The sequence below is a fragment of the Staurois parvus genome, unplaced genomic scaffold (assembly GCF_062004578.1).
Source record: "Staurois parvus isolate SC_StPar_1 unplaced genomic scaffold, SC_StPar_1.0 ptg000090l, whole genome shotgun sequence".
NCBI classification, from domain to species: Eukaryota; Metazoa; Chordata; class Amphibia; order Anura; family Ranidae; genus Staurois; species Staurois parvus.
The window spans coordinates 16,122,498-16,144,588 of record NW_028317886.1 but is presented as its reverse complement, the minus strand read 5'-3'; the positions used below and the strand labels follow the sequence as shown (position 1 = coordinate 16,144,588).

Genomic DNA, 22,091 nt, shown 5'->3' with positions numbered 1-22,091 from the left:
TGAGTACCTGGCTGGACACGCCCTCTGTCATCTCTGTGCTGAGTACCTGGCCGGACACGCCCCCTCCTTCCATTGCTATGTAGTTGGCCGGCCACGCCTCCTGTCATCTCTGCCCTGGGTACCTGGCCGGCCACACCTCCTCTTTTCATCTCCAGGTACCTGGCCGGTACCTCCTCCTCCGATTTCTGCGCATGTGCGGGCTCCCGTGCGCTGAGTGCTGCTGATCAGATAGTACACAGTGGCAGTGTGCGAGCATTGGTAGAGGAGCGGCTCCCTGGAGACGGACGAGGCTTGGGCTGCTCTGCCCGGGAATTGCCATCACTCATCCGGAGGACGTAGCTGCCGTACACGGACATGACGAGTGTGAGCAGGTGAGCGGACTGTCATTGGTGATGAGCCCCGGGGTGAGATGAGCGATGGAGAGACTTGTGATGACCTCCTGCGATCCCTCATCTCCATACATTACAGGATCCTACATGGTCTAGGATGGATTGTAGGAGAGGAGGATGGGGTCACAATGTATCATCGCTCGCTGTGATGGATTGGAGATGTCCCGATAGGACTGGGCTGTGTGTAGTGTGATCGGCTGGTGGGTGGGCTGTCAGTGATTGATCGGAGATGTGAGTGACCCCGAGCCATGGTTCCTATTCATCCCCCAGCCTGTGTCCTCTCCCAGCCTTCCTTGTAGGGGGAGGGAGGCCGGGCGATCACCGCCACCCAGGAGACTTCTAAGGATCTCATTGTACAGGACCTGGGGAGGGTGACATCACCACCCCTGCATTCTGCATTCATCAACCCCCCACATTCACCCCCCTACATTCATTGCCCCCCACCATCCATCAACCCCCCACCATCCATCACACCACTACATTCATAACCCCCCCCCCAACATTCATCCACCGCACCCCCACATTCATCCACCCCCCTACCATCCATCACACCCCTACATTCAGCACCCCCCCAACATTCATCAACCGCCCCTACCCACATTCATCCACCACCCCTACATTCATCACCCCCCCCTACATTCATCAACCACCCCCCATATCCATCACCCCCCTACATTCATATCCTCCCCGCACACCCATCACTCAGGGCTGCCTGACCACCTTCATCAGGACAGCATAGGTGACAGGTCTTGGGTGTTAGAAGAGCAGAAATAGAGCTCCAATCACCTAAATCCAACCTAGAAATCATGCGACTTCATGCACAGATGTCTATGCAAGTCACACGTGAACTTGCAAAAAGTAGTGCACAAAGTAGTTTCAAAATCTGAAGGAGTCGGAATGGCACCTATATGACCGCTTCCATTACAGACAATAGGGTGCGACTTGTCATGCGATTTGAATCTATCACTATGACAAGTTGTACCAGTGTAACCGTTTTGTTTACTATTGGATGGAGTGGAAGTAGATTAGAACCCCTGTCAGTTTTTGTTGCTGCCTGTTAGGGAGATTCACCCTCTCTGTTTGTTCTGTTTACCATTATCACCCAGAGTGAAGGAAGATTCCAAATGTCATGTTGTCCCCAGAAGAGGAATAGAGGGGACACTAGTTCTGTGACAACCAGGGTTCTCCACTCGCTTTCTGTTTTGGTTGTGGACAGCAGAAAACTCTGACAGGGGTTCTAATCCTCCCTTACTCTAATGCAGGCCATACATGGGTCGAATTCCAAACAAATTTTCTTTAGAAAATCGGAAATGTATGTGTTTTGCAATCTGATGGTGCCACCATTGATTTCTAAATGCAACCAACCAAGCCTTCAATTTCACCTCATGTTGCTACAGAAAAGAATTTTCGTGTCCAAGAATTTTCTTTTCTTTCCAGGTCACAGCTCATGTTAATTTATTTTTTCGTTTATATTTCTCACACGATGCTCCCATCATTGATTCGAAATTTGTTCATTTTTCAAATTTCCAGCATGCTGGATTGCTCGATTCGGTGGTCCCATGAAAATTGCCTGTTTTATGACCCACTGATGGTGCCAAATTCGAACGAACAGTCTTAGAAAAAAATTTTCTAAAGAAAATTCTTTCGGAATTCGACCCGTGTATGGCCGGCTTAAGTATCTGGTTGTGGATACTATGACTGGGGCTTGTCTGCCATGGCACACAGCTAGAAGGGTTGTAGGACAGGTTTCTCCACCAGAGCTCTTTGGAAGCCTAGGGTTGCTCCAGAGGTTGCTGGGGGTTCCTTGAGCAATGTCTGCCTTTCAGACAACTTCCCACTGACACCATTGATCCTTTTAGCTATCTCTAAGGGGGTCATTCTTGCCAACGATCAGAGCTAGAAGGAGCATTCTTCCTACTAACCATCACACTAACATATCATGAGTTGTAGATGTAGTCATTTTTAGCACTACCATGCGTATCAGCAGCATCTCCAATGAGCTCTATTATAGCAAAAAACGCTGCTTTTTCTGTTTAAAAAGTCCCTGACCCTTTCCAAAAACACAGCGGCTCAAAAAAGCAGAAATGTGAACGTGTCCTATAGGAAACCATGTTAAATGGACTGTAGTGCGTTTCTGCAAAAAGCACTAAAAACGCATTGGTGTGAACCAGACCTTAGGAGCTAGTTAACCTTCCGGCATGTCTGAAGTGTGGGAGGAAACTGGGTACCTGGAGAAAACCCACAGGCAGAACATGCAAACTCCATGCAGATAGTGCCCTGACCAGGATTTGAACCGAGAACCCTGCTGCTGCAAGGCAGAAGTTCTCACCACTGAGGCTGCATTCACACTTGAGCGTTTTGTAGCTTGAAGCTCGAAGCTCCAAAAAAGCTCAAACTTAAAAAAAAAAAAAATCAATTGTTCGCTATGGTGCCTGTTCACACCTGATCGCACAAACAGGCACCATAGAGAACAATTGATTTTTTTAAGTTTGAGCATTTTTGGAGTTTCGAGCTACAAGTCACTCAAATATGAATGCAGCCTTAAACTGGCCACACACCTGAGCAAATTACAGATAGTTCTTGATGAACTGGCAAAAATGGCCCTGTTAGTATCCTCCTGCCCAATGCCCTTTGAAGTAGCCAGCAGAAATTTGCCAAACAGCTTCTGCATCCAATCAGATGCAGCTACTGTTGGGATTTTCTGACGGCCATGGGAGCCAGCTGTCAGAATGCAATGGCCTGCACTGAAGAATCATCCATGTACAGTATATGACCAGCTTGACTGTGCTGCCCATAAATATCCATAGTTGTCTATGGGATGTTCAGAATTTGAGTATGTAGGCCCCTGGTGCCCAACCTGTGGCCCTGTGGTATGCGATGTGTGGCCCTTGGAGCTCAGCAGATTGTATTCGGGACATTGATTAGTAATAGCTTTGATCTCTACTACCCTCATGTAATATGTTCCCAGTTTTTTTTTGTCTTCCGCGGCATATCCCCAGCCAAAAAAGTATCACGTCTGCACTCTCTGAGCCTCATTCCCGCCATTAGGCTCTGTTCACACCTATGCGTTTTTTTGCAGAAATGCACTACAGTCAATTTAACATAAACGTAAAAGAAGTGCAGCGCTGCACTTCTTTTATGTTTATACTGATTGGGATTGTTACCTATACCATAAGTGCTAGCTGCTTTTATATACGTTTTTATTTAGTTCATTAGCGCTCGCCTGTATACTTCTTTATAAGTCCATTTAACATGGTTTCCTATGGGACATATTCATGTTTATGCTTTTTTTGAGCTGCTGCATTTTTGGAAAGGGTTGGGGGACTTTTTTAAAAGCAAAAAGCAGTGTTTTTGCTACAATAGAGTTCAATGGAGAATCTGACAAAATGCACGGTAGCGTGTTTTTGCCACATTTTGCATTTTAATTCTGCTAGGTGAAAAAAATAATTCCACTTAAAAAAAAAAAAAAGCTGAACAAAAACGCGTTCAAAACACAAAACGAGCTGCGAAAAGCACGGCAAAACAGACAAAAAGCAAACTGCATAGGTGTGAGCGGAGGCTCCGGTTTACAGTTTCTGACAGTCCTTCCAAGCATTACAAATATTGAACATTACATGTGGCACTTTGGTGAGGCATTTGAGGCTGCTTTAGCCTATAAATTGACAAACTCTGATCTAGGTTGATGTCAGATGTGCACCTCTGCCACTAGTGATTTGTCAAAATTGCCAGCAGCAAAAGGAAGGATCGCTAGTAGGCTTAACCCCTTGACGCCAAGCGCACACAAATATGTGACCTTTTGGCGTTTGGGCCTTGACACTGAGCGACCGCATATTTGCATTCCATTAGAAAATACATATGTGCTAAGAGCACGCTCCCAGCATATATGACCGTGACTCACGGAAAGGTCCCGATCTCCCCTTGCAATTGGGACCTTTTCCTATCATGTGACCACCATGACGGCGAATGAAGGCAGTCACATGACCCTAAAACTCCGCCCGCCTCCCGGCTTATGAAACTCTTAAAGGGCTGGGAGGCTCCGGCGCCATGAGGTTAAGCAGGCCATACATGGGTTGAATTCCGAACGATTTTTTTGAAAATCGAAACATTGTTCATTCTGTAATTCGATGGTGTCACCAATGATTTCGAAAATCGGTAGTTTTTCATGAATTTTCCAAAATGTCTGGTAAAAGAAATGGGGAGGAACCACGAAAATCGGTCAGTTCCATTGCCCCACTAAAAGAGCAAAAATCGTCCGATTATTCTTAGGTTCTGTCCAACAACAGAATGGCATCTGTCTAGAGTGATTCCACAGGGATGGACAGGCGGGGTCTTCGCAGACCCCGCCTCTGGCGTTCAGAATCACTCGGCTGACATCAGTCTTACTATTCAACCTATTTTTGTTATTTCTTTTATAATGGAGGCGTGAAGTGCAATCATGACATGAAAAGAGCTTTAATTTCTAGTTGTCAGTCCTAATGAAGGTGTCGTGCGAGTCCTGGGATCTGCCTGGTATGGATTGCACTTGACACCGTCTTATTAAATGAGGCGGCTCAGCGGATTCCGTATGACCATCACCTATAATAAGAGGACACTACGGAAATAAGTATTAGTTGCATACGGCATGACTTGACTGCTCTTCCTTCCAGTGTCACATTGCTCAGACAGATGGAGTTACCTCTTCGGGCTTAACATTACTAGGCAAATGTGCGAGCTAGGAAAGGGAAACGCGCGTCCTGCCTGTGACGTTTAGCCTTTACATAGGGATTATTTGAATGCTGGATCCTGGCATTGTGTGGCATGGAGAACTATTCAGCCTTTAAATCGTATGAGAAAAATAAATAGAGGTAAAGCCAGGCGAACGCTGGCAACTATCTATCCATCTAGGTGTTTAAAGCTGAATTCTTCAGGCAGGAATGCTGTGTTTTTATTCCCTGTCTATTGTTTATACTTGGGTATAGATATAAAGCAGGCACATGGTGGTATCTGTGTGCAGTCACAGTGAGTGGGCTTTTCTATCAGGTATGTGTTATTTTCATCTGCATTGTCATTGTTTGTGCTCAGGGAAAGCCTTTCACACGCACATTCACCTTCACACACAAGCTGACCCATACACATGGCTATTAGCCCAGCTGTTTTACATGGGGCTTGGCGGCTCACCTGTCTGGAGCTGAGCCCTCTGCCTCCTTTTCCTGCTGCTGTCACATGCAAAATAGCTATTAAAGGAACCCTGTCATGGCAAAACTGCCATTAGTTACTTTTCCTGAAAATGCTTGGTGCCTGGCTGTCATTACCACTCTTTCTTTAATGCTCAGACCCTGAGCAAGTATGCAGATCAGGTTGTCATAGGCCTTGTTCATACCGTATGTGCAGAAGAACTGATGGATAAAATGCACACATTTCATTTGCGGAGACATCAGTTTTCATGCGCATTGCAGATTCCTGCGCAGAAAAAATCCGAACGTGATACCCGTGTTGTGGCGTGAACAGGACACATAGAGAACAATGATTTTCTTTGTGCCCTTGCAGAATGTGTGCAGAAAAAGTCACGTCTCTGCACACTGGTGTGAACGAGGACTTGGGGCCGGTTCACACCATAGAAACGCAGTCCAGATGCGTTTCTGCATGTGCGTTTTTTACACTTTTTTCGATGCATTCCTGTGCATTTTTGATGCATTTTGGTTAATTTTTTCCCCTCTTTTTCTTCAATTTACATAGAGTCCTGTGCTTTTTTTTATGCGTTTTCCCGCATTCCAGTACAGTTCTGTGCAGTAAAAATGCAGCCTGTTCTACTTTTTTTTTTTTTTCTGCAACCGAAACAAACTGGAACTTCAAGCACTGATGTGAACTTTGACATTGACATTTTGGATGCAGAAAAAAAGCAACTGAAATGCATGTAGTGTGAGCGGGCCCTTAGCCCCCGGTCACATCGGGTGCGACTTGGCATGTGATTATTGTCCGCTATTCGAGCGGTCATATCCGACTTGGTCAGAACCGCACCGATTTCTAAAGTAGTACACGTACTATTTCTGATGCGATTTGCATAGACATCTGTGTCCGATGTCTTTCAAATCACAATGAAATTGGCTGGTCACCCGATTTTGAAATTGTGCGACTTCACTGTAAGTCACATGATTTCATTTCAAAATCGGCTTTGATGTGACTGGGGGGTTAATTTTCTCCAACATTCCGGATCTGAATATTTGATCCAGGTCAGCTACTCAAATATTTAGTGCCAGTTGGGCAGCAAAACAGCCAGATAGTTAGCAATTTTGGAAGTAGATGAGTAATCTCAGTCAATGTATTTTTCTAATTATAGGATTACATTAAATGATTGTTCACATGGGCGGTAAAAGCAGGCAGGTGAGCCAAGGGTTGACCGCCCAGGAAAATAAGGGCATGCAGTCTCTCAGAAACTTACTTACACTGCAATTCTTTGCTTTTGTGGTTGCAGCAAAAATGAAACGATGTGTCACGTTAGGTGGGCGGTACTGAATGTGACCTAATAAAATGAATGGGGCTGTGCCACAATCACATGCAGTTTTTCAGGGCTCAGCAGGTGACACTCACCTCCATAGAGCCTGTAGATCGCTTTTCAGAGGGGCACCAAGGGCTGCAGCACATATGGATTTTAAAATGTGAAAGAGCAATGTGTACAGCACGCTTTTACAAATCATGTTTCTAAAGCTTTCAGCAAGCTCCAAGCTTTGACAGTAGTTCCTGTATGAGGATGTTAAGCATACGTCTTTTTGGGAGTGCTGGTTGTCAGTTTAAACATGCTGCTACCAGGCTTTCAACATGCTTCGGCCTCATTCAGATGGGCAAATGAGGACAGATAGGCTGCGGCGCACAGATGCGGCTAAGCGCTGCATCTGGACATATCGCCACTCAGTGTTATGACCTCATACTTCCTGGAGGATTAGCTGCAGCCAGAAACCCCATCCCGGAACACAAAGGAGAGTGCAAAATCTGGTGCAGCTGTGCATGGTAGCCAATCAACTTCCAGGTTTTTTTTGCAAACCTTAATTGAACAAGCTCAGAGACAATGGAGATAAAGTGATTCTCAGTCTAGGTTCACACCTATGCATGTTGCGTTTGAGGCGTTTCTGCATTACGTTTTTTTGTTTTTGCCTTGTTTTTAATGTGTTTTCTTTGGAGATTTTTTTTTCTTTTTGCTAGGCAGATTTAAAACACAGCAAAAACGCAATACATGCTTTTTTGCAGCGTTCCCTTTGAAGTCTATAGAACCAAAAACGTAACATTTTGCATTCAAAAAAGCCCCTAACCGTTTCCAAAAAATGCAGCGGATGAAAACGCGGAGATGTGAACCTGTCCTATAGGAAATCATGTTAAATGGACTATACTGCGTTTCTGCAAAAACCATTCACACACGAAGCCATGGCTCAGCCCTGCTCCCTCTCTCTTCTCATTGGCTCACTGGCTGTGATTGACAGCAGTGGGAGCCAATGGCTCCTGTTTCTGTCTCAGCCAGTGAGAAGGAGGATTCTGGGATAGCCTAGACTCTGGTGCACATTGGTGGATCGAGAGGGGACATAGGTGAGTATTAGGGAGAATGCTGCACACAGAAGGTTTTTTTACTTTCATGCATAGAATTCATGAAGGTAAAAAAACCTTGAGTGTTTACAACCACTTTCATTTACTAAAACTGGAGAGTGCAAAATCTGGTGCAGCTCTGCATAGAAACCAATCAGCTTCCAGATTTTATTGCCAAAGCTTAATTGAACAAACTGAAGTTAGAAGCTGATTGGCTACCATACACAGCTGCACCAGTTCTAGTAAACTGGTCCTATGTTTTTGCATGTGAACAGTGGCTGCATCGACCATTGATTTGTACACAGTACAAATCTGTCTGCAGCTCTTTGCACACAGCGAGTACACAGGGTGAAGCTTGTCGGGCGGCAGAGAAGCTAATTGCCCCTCTGAATAGGCCCCTCTATTAGTGATGAAGCATGCTGAACCCTGCTAGTAACTTATTTAAAGAGACAGTCAACACTCAAATATAAATCTGTGTTTAAGCGTCCCAGACCTGAGCTGAAGGATGCTTTCATGGCTTCAAAGGCTCATTCACATGGACAGACAGACTTTATTCTGATCCATTTGTGAAAGAAATGGTGAGAATGGACTTTCTTATATCACCCAAGGGTCACCACCACCTTTCTTATATCACCGGAGGGTCACCCCACCTTTCTTATATCACCCGAGGGTCACCCCACCTTTCTTATATCACCCGAGGGTCACCCCACCTTTCTTATATCACCCGAGGGTCACCCCACCTTTCTTATATCACCGAGGGTCACCCCCACCTTTCTTATATCAAACAAGGGTCACCCCCACCTTTCTATTATATGCGTTCTAATCCATGCTTTGGATCCACATAGATGCACAATCAGAGATGAGTTTGAAGGTCCATGCTTTCGGCAGCCAGTCCTTGATTTCAACAGGCTGCCTGCACAGAACTCCTGTGTATCCCATGTGGATGAAGTCAGCCCCTTTGCACAGGCATGTAGATCAATACACCCATGTGAATGAGCCTTAACAAAAGCTTCTTGAAGATGACTAAAAACCTTGCAAATGCTTTGGAAAATCTTGCTGTGCTCATTACTGTTCTGCATCTTGAAGTACAACTGTACAAGGTAAAGGAAACATCGCAATGAAAAAATTCTTCTTTAAAACCTCCATAGAGAATTGGCTATTTTGTCTGAGGCCTTGTTAGGGGGAGGTAAATACGTGTAGTTAAGGCAGGTTTTTACCACCTCTGCCTACCAGCTCCCCTTTAAGCTGCAAAGATAGTGGCCTGGGGAGTACATATGTTAACCTGCTGTACCTGCTCCCCCAGGATGTAAAGGAGCAGTTAACCCTTGCAGTGCAGGCCCACGGAAAGGGAGAGAACTTTGTTTTCCCAGAGTTCAGCATTAAGACTGAGTAATGATGAACTGTGCCATAGTTTCCATAGTGGTTCCTTGGGCTGCCTCAAGCAGGTTATATTCTAAGTATTCCTCTGCGATAACATTGGATAAATATTAACCTTGTCACTTAAATAGGTTCACCTGTACTTGATTAAAGGGTTTGTCCACTTCAGATCAGCTCATGAATCCTTTATCTTCCTATAGTAAACACAAGGATGACTGGTTGACAGTTTGATAGTGAGAGCTGGATGAGGTTTTATGGTCCTTGAAATTGTTGAAAAAGCCAATCACTGAGCCCCAAAGTATACTTGGTAAGAAGCTTTCATAAAGCATTGCTGTAACAGGTGGGGTGGACTGAGTAGTACTTATTAGTGCTTGTTTGAAGGGTTTTTTCCCTTTAATGTGTCCATTTATTGTGGGGTAACAACACAAACCCCAAAATGTATAAAGAGTAGACACTCTTTAGAGTTGTTATGCCTCCACATGGCAAATGTTCATACTTGTGACTGATCCATGGTAACGGGTACATGAATCAGCCAAAAGAGACATGATGGGGCCAAAGTGTCCACAGCAGACATTCCGTCCTCTGTACAGCTCAGTAGCTTTGATTCGGCATTGCCTCCTGCCTGGATGCTGTGCCTGTCACTCATACAGGCACAGTGGTGAGCAACTGTTGGGTGGGCCAAACCTGATGGAGATGCTTGTTCCTAATCCGGTCTGCTTTTATGATTGACAGTGGACAGATTCCAAAGCTACTAGACTAGTGCAATAGTCGATGTTGTATCTGCCCCCTGCCATCAGGAGGGCAGACCTGATGGAGAACTCCAAGAGACAAGGCCCCATTCATCTGCCAGCTGGGAGATTCCCATCATTGACCAAGTATGACCATTGTTAAATTTAGGTAATGACGTCAGCCAGTCCCCGAACCCTTTGCTAACATTCATCTGTTGGATGCATCAGTTTATCTTCTGAAATTTCTTTCCTCTCTGTGAGATAAAATGAATATAACATTTTGTTCAATAATTGGTATGAGCACACCTGTTTCTGTTTGAATTTCATTACAGGAGTTACATTTCTTAGGGCCCTTTCACACTGATATGTCTTTGCTGCATCTTTGGTGCATTTTTTCAAAGAACTTTCCATTGTAAGTCAACTGGATGGCATCAAAAGCACATCAAAAACTGATCAGTGTGATCAATGTATTGAACAGTACACAATAGAATCACATTTGTACGGCCATTCTTACAAAATTTAAGGAAAAAAAAAAAAAGCTTGGCCTTGGCCTGCAGGACACCAAGTTTTAGTACAATATCAATATTTTCTTTACTTGCATAACTGCTAAAAGTTTTCGCAAAGTTTCTTAGTGATGAACATGAGATCCTATAAAGGTGCCCAGAAGGGTTTCTAGCTATGACATGCCACCGTTCTATCATTGCTTACTCTCCAGGTAATACTGCTCATAATGTTCTAAGGACAAACAAGCTTATGCAACCCATGCTTATTTAACTCTGTGGTGTTGGTTATAAGAGGGCAGGGAGATAATAAAATGTGCTGAAATATCCGAACCCCTCAGGCCAAAACTTTAATATATGTGGCTTTATTTTATTAGCGTCTGTTCTGTTTCCCAGTGTATTTCTTTCATTTCCTCTTATGAAGGAGATTGTGCCATTGTTCTCTGCTCAGGATTCCATTTGTAATCTCAAGGCTTTAAAGGTTTAGCTTTGTTTTCAATTCATGGTGAAGTGTCGTCTTGATGGTTTTTCCATTGTTTGTTCTCCAGTCCGCTCCCTGACTCTGCACTTGTTTCTTATCTATAGGAAGGATGTTATAATTGGCTTTTAGGGCCTGAATGAGAAGTTTCACTGTTCTTCTTTTTTTTTTTTTTTAACCTGAACAATCGATTATTTTCAGTGTGTACCTGCAATTCCTAGAGGCTACACTTCCTGGCTCTTCATAAAGAAAAAAGGAAACCTAAGTGGATTTGCATCTATTTTTCTTCTACATTTTTGCTCAATCTTTGTATGGCCACACAAAGCCAGATTTAAAATACCGCAGATGTGAGCATTGCTTATGACGATTTGCAAAGTTAACATTGAAGCAACAAATGAGCCTTTGTAACAGGAACTAGCATTTGCATGAATTGTCCAGTAAATGGAAAATTTTCTGCATAGCTGAATGATAATCCCTTCTGTTTTATGGAAAAAGGGAACCAATTTTCACCAATAGTGACACATTGTACCAGTGGCTAAATAAGGGAAGAAAATCAAGACTGGTTCCTGTGTTGTGTAGTTTGAAGAAAGCCTGCCAACTGGATAAGTCTTAGGCCACTCTGATTTCTTTAGGCCACTGTGGTTCCTGTATGTCACTGTGGTTCCTTTAGGCCACTGTGGTTCCTTTAGGCCACTGTGGTTCCTGTATGTCACTGTGGTTCCTGTAGGCCACTCTTGCTTGTTTAATGAGACAAAGAAGAGTAAAATGTGGTTACCTATAGAAACCAATCATCCATGTTCCTAATTTGATTGTAGTAATGTAAAATTGGAGTGCATGGTATGGGTTAGCTTTATACTAGGTAGTAGTTTTCAGGTGCTCTCAGCTAACAATGGATTCCACCACAGAGTCTCTGTTAAATCTACGGAAACTGTCTTCATAAGTAAAAACTTCTCATCAAATAGATCACATACAATATTCTTCCTGAATACACCAGAAAGCACAAATACATACAGATACTGTTGTGTTTGATTCAGACTCTTATACCCATGTACCTTTTGAACTTCATGTTATGTTTTTTTTTTTTTTCTCCTAATCCACATTGGTCCCTCAGGTGTGGAATGTGGCATGTATACTTGCATTGTACCAAGCTAGACTAATGTAACTATACAGCAGAAACCGTAACTGGAGTTCAGCTTTAAGTGCTTTCTCAAAAATAGAGAAAAAACTAGCATATTGTCTAGGCCATTATTACATTGCTAATCTCATTTTAGCCCAGGTATCAAGATTCTCTGCTCCTTGTAGCTGAGTTTAGGTGTGATACCAGTCAGAGAGACTTCCTTAGCTCTCATTTTGTAAAAACACGCAGTAAAATTAATGACTGAGACCTCATCCAAACCGTTGTGACTACTACTGTTGAGGTCTGCAGCCCAAAGCTGTTCTTGCCTAACTATTCATGAAAACTCTGTGGCCTCCACGGATACTGTTCTGTAATCATATAATCAAATGTATTATAAAATAAGGCCTAAACACTGCTTGAAGCTAGTTCTAAATATGTAGAGTGATTACATGCATAGACAAGCAAAGGCCAGGGTAAGGTGGTGTCTGAATTTGGCTCTTGCCAAAATTATCTTGTACTTATTATGCAGGTGTGCTATAAACTGAAAGTGCAATACTGAAACGTGGTACATGAACAGCAATGAATATCTGCAACAAAAGTAGACTCAAATATTAGCATAGTGCAAGAAATCAAAATAATACACTTTAACAGACTGTGGGGCTTGTGTGTGATTTGCAGGTATCTATTGGATACAAATTAGTTTTGTATGTTAATATGTTACAATTTTAAGTTCGAATGATTCAAGTTTGAGTCTGCCCTTTATCATTTTATACATATTTGTTCTCTGCTATATATTTCTTCAAATGTGCTTGAATGAGTCATCTGATTGCCATAGTGAAATACAGTTGTTGGAAAAACATTGTCTGATAAGCATCAGCACGGTTGACATGGTCAGCAACAAAAGGACATTGTGCAGGATTGTGACTCAGAATAAGAAAGTAACTACAGCAAATGTGACTGCAGAGCTCAATCTCAGTCTTCACAGGACTGAGATTGTGCTCTGCAGTCACTTTTGCTGCAGTTTTTTTATTACAGGTCACAACCCTGCCCAATGTCCTTTTGTCTCTTTCTGTCAGTTGACCATTTTGACTACGCTTATGCTTATCAAACAATGTTTTCCTGGAAACTGTATATACCGTCATAGCCTTTGATACTGTACCTCGCAACATGGCAAATAAATTGGCAGCTTCAGTTACCCGCTATGCGGGCACCGACAATTTGCCCTCTTTGAAGCTCAGTAAGCTCTGACATGACTCCGTGTTAATAGCAGCACATGCAGTGAATGACGAAAGTGAGACACCTAGGTTATGCAGGCCATAGACGGTTCGTTTATGGGCTGATTTTTCGTCCGAAAAACGAAACATCGCTCGTCCTGTAAACCAATGTTGCCACCAATCGTCCGTTTTTCACAAATTTTCCAGCATGACCGATAAACGAAATGAGGAGGAACTGCGAAAATCTGCCGATGCCAGTGCCCCATTAATTGGCCGATTATTCTTTCGGACGCAAAATCGACCGATAAACGAACCATCTATGGCCTGCATAAGAGGTGGGAAGCCCCATCTCCCAGCGGAAGCAAACGATTGTTACATCTCTCCTGCTTTCAACGTGAAACATGTTGTTACTTTCACACCTGCAAATCTTGTAGTGTTTCCATTTTTTTTTTTGCCAAACCCCTGTACATAAACTGACTAAATTTTGTGGTGCTCATCTCCATAGATGTGCCAGTTCAGATGCTGTACTGCCGATTTTACCAATACACTGGTGTGATCAGTGTCGGAATGTAATGTAGCATTTGCACCATGTTAATGAAAACGTTTTAACCGTAATATCCTGAGAGGTTGCAATGAGCTTGAATAACAAATTAGTGAGGCTGAATATCCATTCATGTAATGACTGCTTCTGCCAACATGTGTGGTCATTCTTCAGTTGCCCCCAGCCAGCTTTGGAAGTCATGGCTAGATCCATCTGATTACGTCATATACCTGTAAGAGTACATTTTTGGCAGTCTGAGGTTTTGGCACCCACTCAAGCTTGAATTTTCATGGGCAGCCTCAATTTTTCAATAATTGGTTGGGACATTCAGTTCTACTGATAAACTTAATATTTCAAGGGTTCTGGGGAGGAAAAAACATTTAGCAAACCCTTTCCTTCAGCAATAATACTTAGGTTGGTAAGCACTGGGGTCCAGTAATGACTGAAAAGTAATTTACCAAGTATCAGCATTCATATGCACCTAGTGCTAAGTGACAGATTACTCGGTTTTGCTAATGAGTAGTGAAACCCACATCAAGCAGAACAAATGGCAAAAACCCCCTTGGAAGCACCATTGACCTGTTACAACTGCTGAGATACCTTGGAATTTTTATTTATTCCCTGGATGATCTTAGTCCCTTAAGCAACATGACTGAAGTATGTAATATTGCCTTACATAAGTCAGTAGATGGTTACCCGACTTTTAGGATTTGTCTGTCTCTGATACTTAGCATGACTTATCAAACCTTTTTAAAAGTAAAAGTCCCACATAATTGCAGACACCACAAAGTAATATTACATTTGTTTGCTAAGAAGCCTCTCTTCTGTACTCCTTTGATCCTGCTTTCACTTAGCATCTAAATCTATCCATACATGTCTAGATTTCTCTCATTCAACCCATAAGTTGACAGAGAGAAAATCAGTGGATTCTTACTTCTGTGCTAAACAGCTGTGGCGTCTTGAATGCTCAAACAGTGACTGCATCTGATTGGATGCAGTCACTCTCTGGCCAACTATTTTCCACCCTACACCTTTGACTTTTGGGTCGTTATTTTTTGAGCTTCATAGTGTTGACAGGGCCATGCACAGCTTGATTTTTGACCGTTTCAACAGTCCATAACTTTGTCCTTCCAGCTAAGCCCCAAACACCTGTCATCTTGTGTCCAATGAGATGATCTTTGCTGACTGCTGTCAGTTACTTCCTTAGCCAGTGGGCATGCCTCAGCACTTATGCCTCCAGCAAAGTAAAGGCATAATGTACTGGTATGCATTGCATACTAGCACATTATGTAAAATCTACCTTAAAACGAAGCCCTCCAGTGGTGCGCTGTCACTGTTGTAGAGGCTTCCATTTTCACAGTCTTCCTTCCGGGTTTGTGAGCTCCGGTTATCTGATTGGCTGAGCCACGATGATGTCACTCCTGCACATGCGCATGGGAGTCTTGGGACACAGCACAGTGTTCTGATCCAACAGCTTGGGTATACTGTACCTTCAATGCACATGCGCCGGCTCTAAAAAAAAAATGAACATCTCCTAAACCGTGCATGTTTAGGAGTTATTTATTTTACCTACAGGTTAGCTTTATTATAAGCTTACCTGTAGGTAAATTTAATAAAGTGGCTCTTCTACCAAGGTAAAGTATTTATTAAAAAAAAAAATAAAAAAAAAAATATATATATTATTTTATTTTATTTTTTATTTTTTTTAATAAAAACTGGGGCCTATTTCAGAATATGAAATCTGTCTCTGTGACATTCTGCTTACCGCATGAATATAAGCTCACTCTTGCTTGCAATATAATTCAAGCCAACAACATCAGCAAAAAGCTGCACAATGGGTTTGATTTACTAAAACTGGAGAGTGCAAAATCTGTTGCAGCAGTGCATAGTAGCCAATCGGCTTCTAACTTCTGCTTGTTCAATTGATAGTAAAACCTGGAAGCTGATTGGTTTCTATGAGAGTTGTACCAGATTTTGTACTTTCCAGTTTTAGTAAATCAACCCCACTGTGTAGGTCAAGCCAACATCAACCCAAAGCTTACCATTGCACACAGTGTAGGTCAAGCCAACAATATCTGCCTTAACTACGAATCTGCACCCACTGGGAAATGATTTGTAGTTTTCAGTGCATGTACGTTTGTAGCTTACATTGAGGTAGGACCCAATTTGTGTTTTACACAAATAACTAGAGTCTTCCCTTTATTTACAAAAAAAAGTCCTCTAGAAACCAATGAGTCTGTGTAGAGTTCATGATGCCATTTGACTGCATATCTGGGAATCTAGCCATGGAGGGTATTGATCATGCAGTATTCAATAGACTAGCCCAGGATCCCACAATGGACAAAAGAAAGCTTTTATGGAGCCACATCCACCCATTTCCACTCTCAGCCAGACTCTTTGTATTCTCTCCTTTTATTGTACTCTGGTGACCCATAGGCAATGCTAATTATGTATCATTTTATTTGTCTGTTTTGATAAGTAGGAATGCATTTTTCTAAGGAAGGGATTGCACTTTATAGTAGGAAGAAACATCACCTGTCCTCTAACCTGAACTGATTGTAGCTTTGTGTGGAAAACAGGTGGATTGTTTGTTTTTTTTGTTCTGGTGGTGATTATTCCATCATTAGACAAATAGATACCCATCAGCAATTAAGGTGTTTAAATGACAAAGAACAGACCATCAGTTCTAACAGGATACAAGTAATCAAGGCTGTTACTAGGAGGGTGATAATATCTGTTTAAAGAAGTCATAAACTTTGATGGGTTGTTTGTAGTAGATGGTTGCTGGCTTGTTTCTTTGTTATCTGGGTGTACAAGCTGAAATCTCTGTTGCTCAAGCTGGCCATACACTGTTTGGATTTGCTCAGTGGGTGGCCTGTTGGCTGTCACTCGGTTACATCCCTCAATCGAAAAATGGGAGCAGAAAATTGTTGGCCAGAAATCCCTACAGATGTAACCACTTTTTGAGTATTTTATCAACTAATGGGGCCAGCTGTCAAAATACAATAAGTACAGTGGATGGGGGGAACCTGGTGTGGTGTGTGTTTTTACTTTTTTTTGTTTTTGTTTGTTTTTTTTTTCAGCCCACAAAAAAAAAGTGAAAGGCCAGCTTTATTTTGCAGATTGCTGTGCTCAGGAGATTAATGTAGACCAATGGTGTCGGGGGATGTGATGTGAAGGATCACACATAATCCTCTGACTGTAATGCTGTAAAAAGCTGGGAGAGACTGTGATATGTAACAGTAGGTGGTCAGAGCCTACAGTTATGCCAAAACAGATGGTCAAAGACTGGGGACATGAAACCCTAAAAGATCAGAGATGATCCAAAACTGGTCATAGACCTTAGACACATTACATAAGACTGCTAGAGATCACTGCATTTGTAGCCCCATTACAAATCAATGTTCCCACGTTTGTGCTTCTTACAGCCCCCTTTTAAAATGATTTGTGCTCCATTTGATATTTTTCTCAGCAAGTTCCATTTCAAAAGACTGAAGGAAAAAAAAGCAAGAGAGGAAAAGAGGTATAGAGCCCAGAAAATTAAGATGGTATAAAAAAAAAACAATAAACCAAACTATTTAATAGCATTTCCCTTACTGGCTTGAGTAAGCAGCAAAACCCATACAATTGTCTGCAGGGGGCTCTGAAAAAAAAAAAGTGTCAATGGGCCTCCGGTTCAACACCAGGGGTGTAGACTCTTATGCTACATTTCCATTTAGTACTTCCATTTGACAGTTCCTGAAGAAAACCAGTCCTAATGTGTGACCACACATGGAGGGGAAGAGCACTTACAAAGAGTGTATGACGAAGATTGACATCTTATGATGTACAGTTCACTTGCGGGATGAAAGTGTGTATGGCCAGATGTTTAGATGAATGTGTTTTTATACTGCTCATTGACACAGGAATTTCCCATCTGTGACACGGGGACAGTCAATAACCATACATCATCGACTAGACACAGATCAAGGCAGAGCTGAAAAGTGCTAAAACAGCTGAAACTGAATCATAAGTGCATGTCTGAGCAGCTGCATTTTCATCAGGAGGATACAGTCACTGATCCATTCTTGGTGTCTGTTTTCAAAGCTTTATTCCAGAAATCTTTTTTTTTTTTTTTTTTTTTTCTTCAAAGATGTGTAATAGAAATGGCACTAATACAGTACAAGGGGATTGATTTGTTGAGGCCCATGTTACATGGTCACCCTCCATTCCGTCTTCAGAAAGGAAATCCTGGTTTAATCCCCTGCTGTGTCAAATCAGAACAGTAATGGGTGTCAAATATTTGACAAGTCCATTCTGTGTGCTTTTTTTTTTTTTTTTTTTTTTCCTCCCACTATCTTGTGATAGAGGAAAGATTGCACCATATAATCCTTATGGGTGGCTGGATGTAAGTGGACATGCATCTGCCTGTATCTACCCACATCTGGTCAGATCAGCTAAAGTGGACCTGAATGTCAACTTATTGTGTTTTGGAATGAAGAACCTGGATCGGCCTGGATATGGCAGAAATTGATGCATGTCAACTTTCATCCTGCCTCCCAAGGCCAAACATTGCAGTTGTTGATCCACATAGACATGGGTCAAAAAGAAATGCCAGATCATCCATGTGAAATGGTATAGCTGTTGTTCACTGTGCAAAGTGAATGTTTTTTTTTTTTTGCTTGTTTTTTTAAGCCAAGCAACTGTAGTTTTTGTTTGTTGTGTTTTTTTGTTTTGTTTTTTTTTTTGTTTGTGATTGGTTAGTAAAAGTGAACGTAGGTTGACATTATTTGTTCACATACACTTTGTTAGGTGAACAGCCTCTAATGCTTTAAGCCAGCCATACATGGATCAAAATTTGGGCGAATCAGCAGGGACTGGCCAAGATTCGATCAATCTAGTTATGGGCAGGCTAATTGTGCCCAAGTCTATCCATCATTCAACTTGGGTACAACCAACCTGTTGGATTTTTATGACATTCGATTACTGCCAGCGGCTCTAGCTGCTAGCAGTAACCATTGTGTTCTGCATGCAAGGAAAGTGCCCCCCCCCTTATCCCCACCCTGCTGGCAAAACACAATATCATTGCAGGAGGCATTCACCTTCAATACTGAATGTGTGTTGATGGGGGAATCAAGCAATTATCTCTCCTTCCACCCTTGTTAGAAGGCAACAAAATCAAGTAAGCGATGGGCTGCTTTGGTACATCAGCCACCAAGTAAACGAGCTGTGACAAATGAAGAAAGTAAGTGTGTGTGTGTCTTATAGCAACTAATCCTTTTTTTTCTTATGGCTGCTATATTGTCTAAATGTTTTTGGAAAATAACCAGTATGAACTGGTTGTTACAGCCAATAGACATTTTTACTACTCCCAGTTTTTACATTTTGTAGAGTCTGAGCATGAGCACTTTCATTGCATCTATCAATTACAGTGTTCTAGTTTTCATTAAGATTACATTTATAGAATGGAAAAAATATGTTTTGTCTCCAGATTACACATGTTGCGGGATAAAGTTAAGAATGTAATAATAATTTTTGTTAAGATTTAAAGCCATTATATATATATATATATATATATATATATATATATATATATATAATTTTTTTTTTAATTCTTTAGATTTTAATGTATTTATGGTGTAGGTGACCAGTGATTCCAAAACCAAGAATCAGACCCCTTTGGAATATATTGCTTTGCATATCTATGCAGTTTGTTGATCTCTACTATAACATTTAAATTCTACATCTATGAAGTAAACATTGTGATCTGCAGATTTACATAATTAGATGCCGATTCTGTCTTGGAAAATCCAGGCACAGATGTCTATTCATAAGTGTATTTACATAGATATAGACATGTATATAAATGTTTGCTATATTTTGATACCCAATCCAATACCTGAGCTCCTCAACTGTTAGCTGCAATGGGTATCTAACTTCACTTCCATTATATAATTTTTTTCAGTGAAAGAAATCAATAGTTTTATAATAATGTTGAACACCATGGACTTAAGGTGTGAGTTCTTGAAGAAAAACAGTTCGGTGCATTTACTACACAGCTTATTATCTTCACAGACTTTTAGCACAAAGTATGTAGACAAGAGCATCCCTACCAAGCTTTAAAGTGGAACTATACTGCATCTGAGCACCACAAACCAAAAATGCTATTCAATTCATTTTTAATATTCAAAGCAAACTCCCCCATCCATATCTTCATGCTTTATTGTGCTGAGAAATCACTTTGAAAAACAACCCCTAGCATTTCTGGCTGTGGCCATCTTGAGTAAGGGCAGATGTTTCATGTAGCATTTGCTTCCTGGAATCTACCTGCCCTTAGCTCAGGCCTGCAGACAGGAGGGTGTGTTTAGCTGAGAAAACCCCTCCTCTCCTGAAGACTCCTGTGATGTATGAAACCATTATAAAGTATAGTATAAATTTAACCCCTTCACGCCTAAGGGTAAAACAAATCTAAATGCCTAAGCACAAATTCGCTATGTTGACATGTGTTGGTAATATCATCACAACTACTTTGAACATCCAGGTGAATTATACCGCGTTTTTTCAGGACAAATCAGGCTTTCATTTGGTGGTAAATGGTAATGGATATCTGCTGTTTTTTTTTAATTATTAATATTATCAAAGAAAATTTGGCCCAAAATAGTAAAAAAAAAATAATTTTTTAAAATTTAGCTGTGTGTTTCTTGTTCCTACCATAACTTACCATCAAAGAACAACACAAAATAAATTTTCCAGCTCTTGACGATCGCAGCGATACCATAAATGTGTATATTATTTGTTGTTTGTACCCGTAGTACAGCCCAGAAACAATTGTGCGCACTTTGTTTTGTTTTTTTTTCACCTAAAACACAATGACATTAATTTTTTTTTTATCCTGACCTTTGACCCTGACCTTGACCCAAACACTTACCCTGGCACTGAACTAGATCAAACCTTAATCTAGGTATTTTTTTATTTTATTTTTTAATGTTTATCTTTTTTTTTTTTTTTTTTACAAACATTTTTTCTCCCTTCTACGCTAGGAGATAGAGCGATACAATGTTTCTCTCTCCTTCATTCATAGAGAGAAAAAAAAACACAAGGAGCCAGGCTGTACAGTGACTGATCATGTGATAGCCAATCAGAGGCTATCACAGTGATCATGTGACTCACAATTGGGAGTCCCAAGTCCCGATCGTTAGAACGGGACCCAGGGCTCTCCGTGTCACTGCAGTCTTTGTGCTGGGAGTACGCTGTGTGGTGCACTCCCAGCAGAAAGACAGGTATTATTATGCGGCCTCACCGAAAAAAGCCCAGTTCTGTGAAGCCGCATATTATTATTATTATTATAATACAGGATTTATATAGCGCCAACTGTTTGCTCAGCATTTTACAATATAATGGGAGACAATACAGTAGCAATACAGTTCAATACAAGCCGGATTTGAGGGCCCTGCTCCTTGGAGCTTACAATCTAGGAGGGAGTGGCTAGTGGTACAAAAGGTAGTAACTGTGGAGGATGGACTGGTTGGAAGAGTAGAAGATTCCAGTATTAGTTGAAGGCAGGATAGGCTTCCATGAAGAGAGAGGTTTTCAGAGATCTCCTAAAGGTGAGCAAAGTAGGCGATAGTCTGATAAGAGCTCAGTTTTGGAAAGATTTAGTTTGAGGAAGTGGAGTGACATCCATGCTGATATGTCACTTAGTAGGTTAGTAATGTGAGAGGAGACTGAAGGGGTGAGGGGTAGAAAGATAGATTTGTGTGTCATCAGCATAGAGATGGTACTTAAAGCCATGGGAGTTTATCAAGTGACCAAGGGAGGAGGTGTAGATGGAGAAGAGCATATTTGTGTTACGTCGGTGTCAAGGGGTTAGTGTAGATTTTGGATTAAAAATGTAGTGAAAAATGATAGTTGGATTATGAAATGGTACATTTATATAGGTCTGTACATTATGTGAAAGATCTAACAGGGTTAGAGAGATTTGGTAGTTAGGAACTATGCGTTGAAAGAAGACACAAGGTCAGCCTACAAAGCTTGCATAACCAGAATCCTCAGGGGGAGGTAGTTAGCAATGCTTATGGTTATTTACAGAAAGCAGAATGTTTAGGTCCCTGCAATATATTCCCACAGCTGTGTGTCGCTTTGGCACATTTGTGTATTTAGTGGCCTTGTAGCAAGTGACAGGGAAACACTGTAGCGGATAGGTTTCCAGGATGTGTA

The 22,091-nt window shown here is 41.7% G+C and overlaps 1 protein-coding gene across 1 annotated transcript in view; it reads left to right on the top strand.

Moving 5' to 3' along the window:
• The first annotated feature begins 210 nt into the window (after positions 1-210).
• The window catches only part of FHDC1 (FH2 domain containing 1), an 85,381-nt gene continuing 63,500 nt past the window's right edge, over positions 211-22,091 (top strand). The window contains exon 1 of the mRNA XM_089670448.1: positions 211-371. The gene's annotated coding sequence lies outside the window, so the exon portion shown is untranslated. The remainder of the gene's footprint in view (positions 372-22,091) is intronic.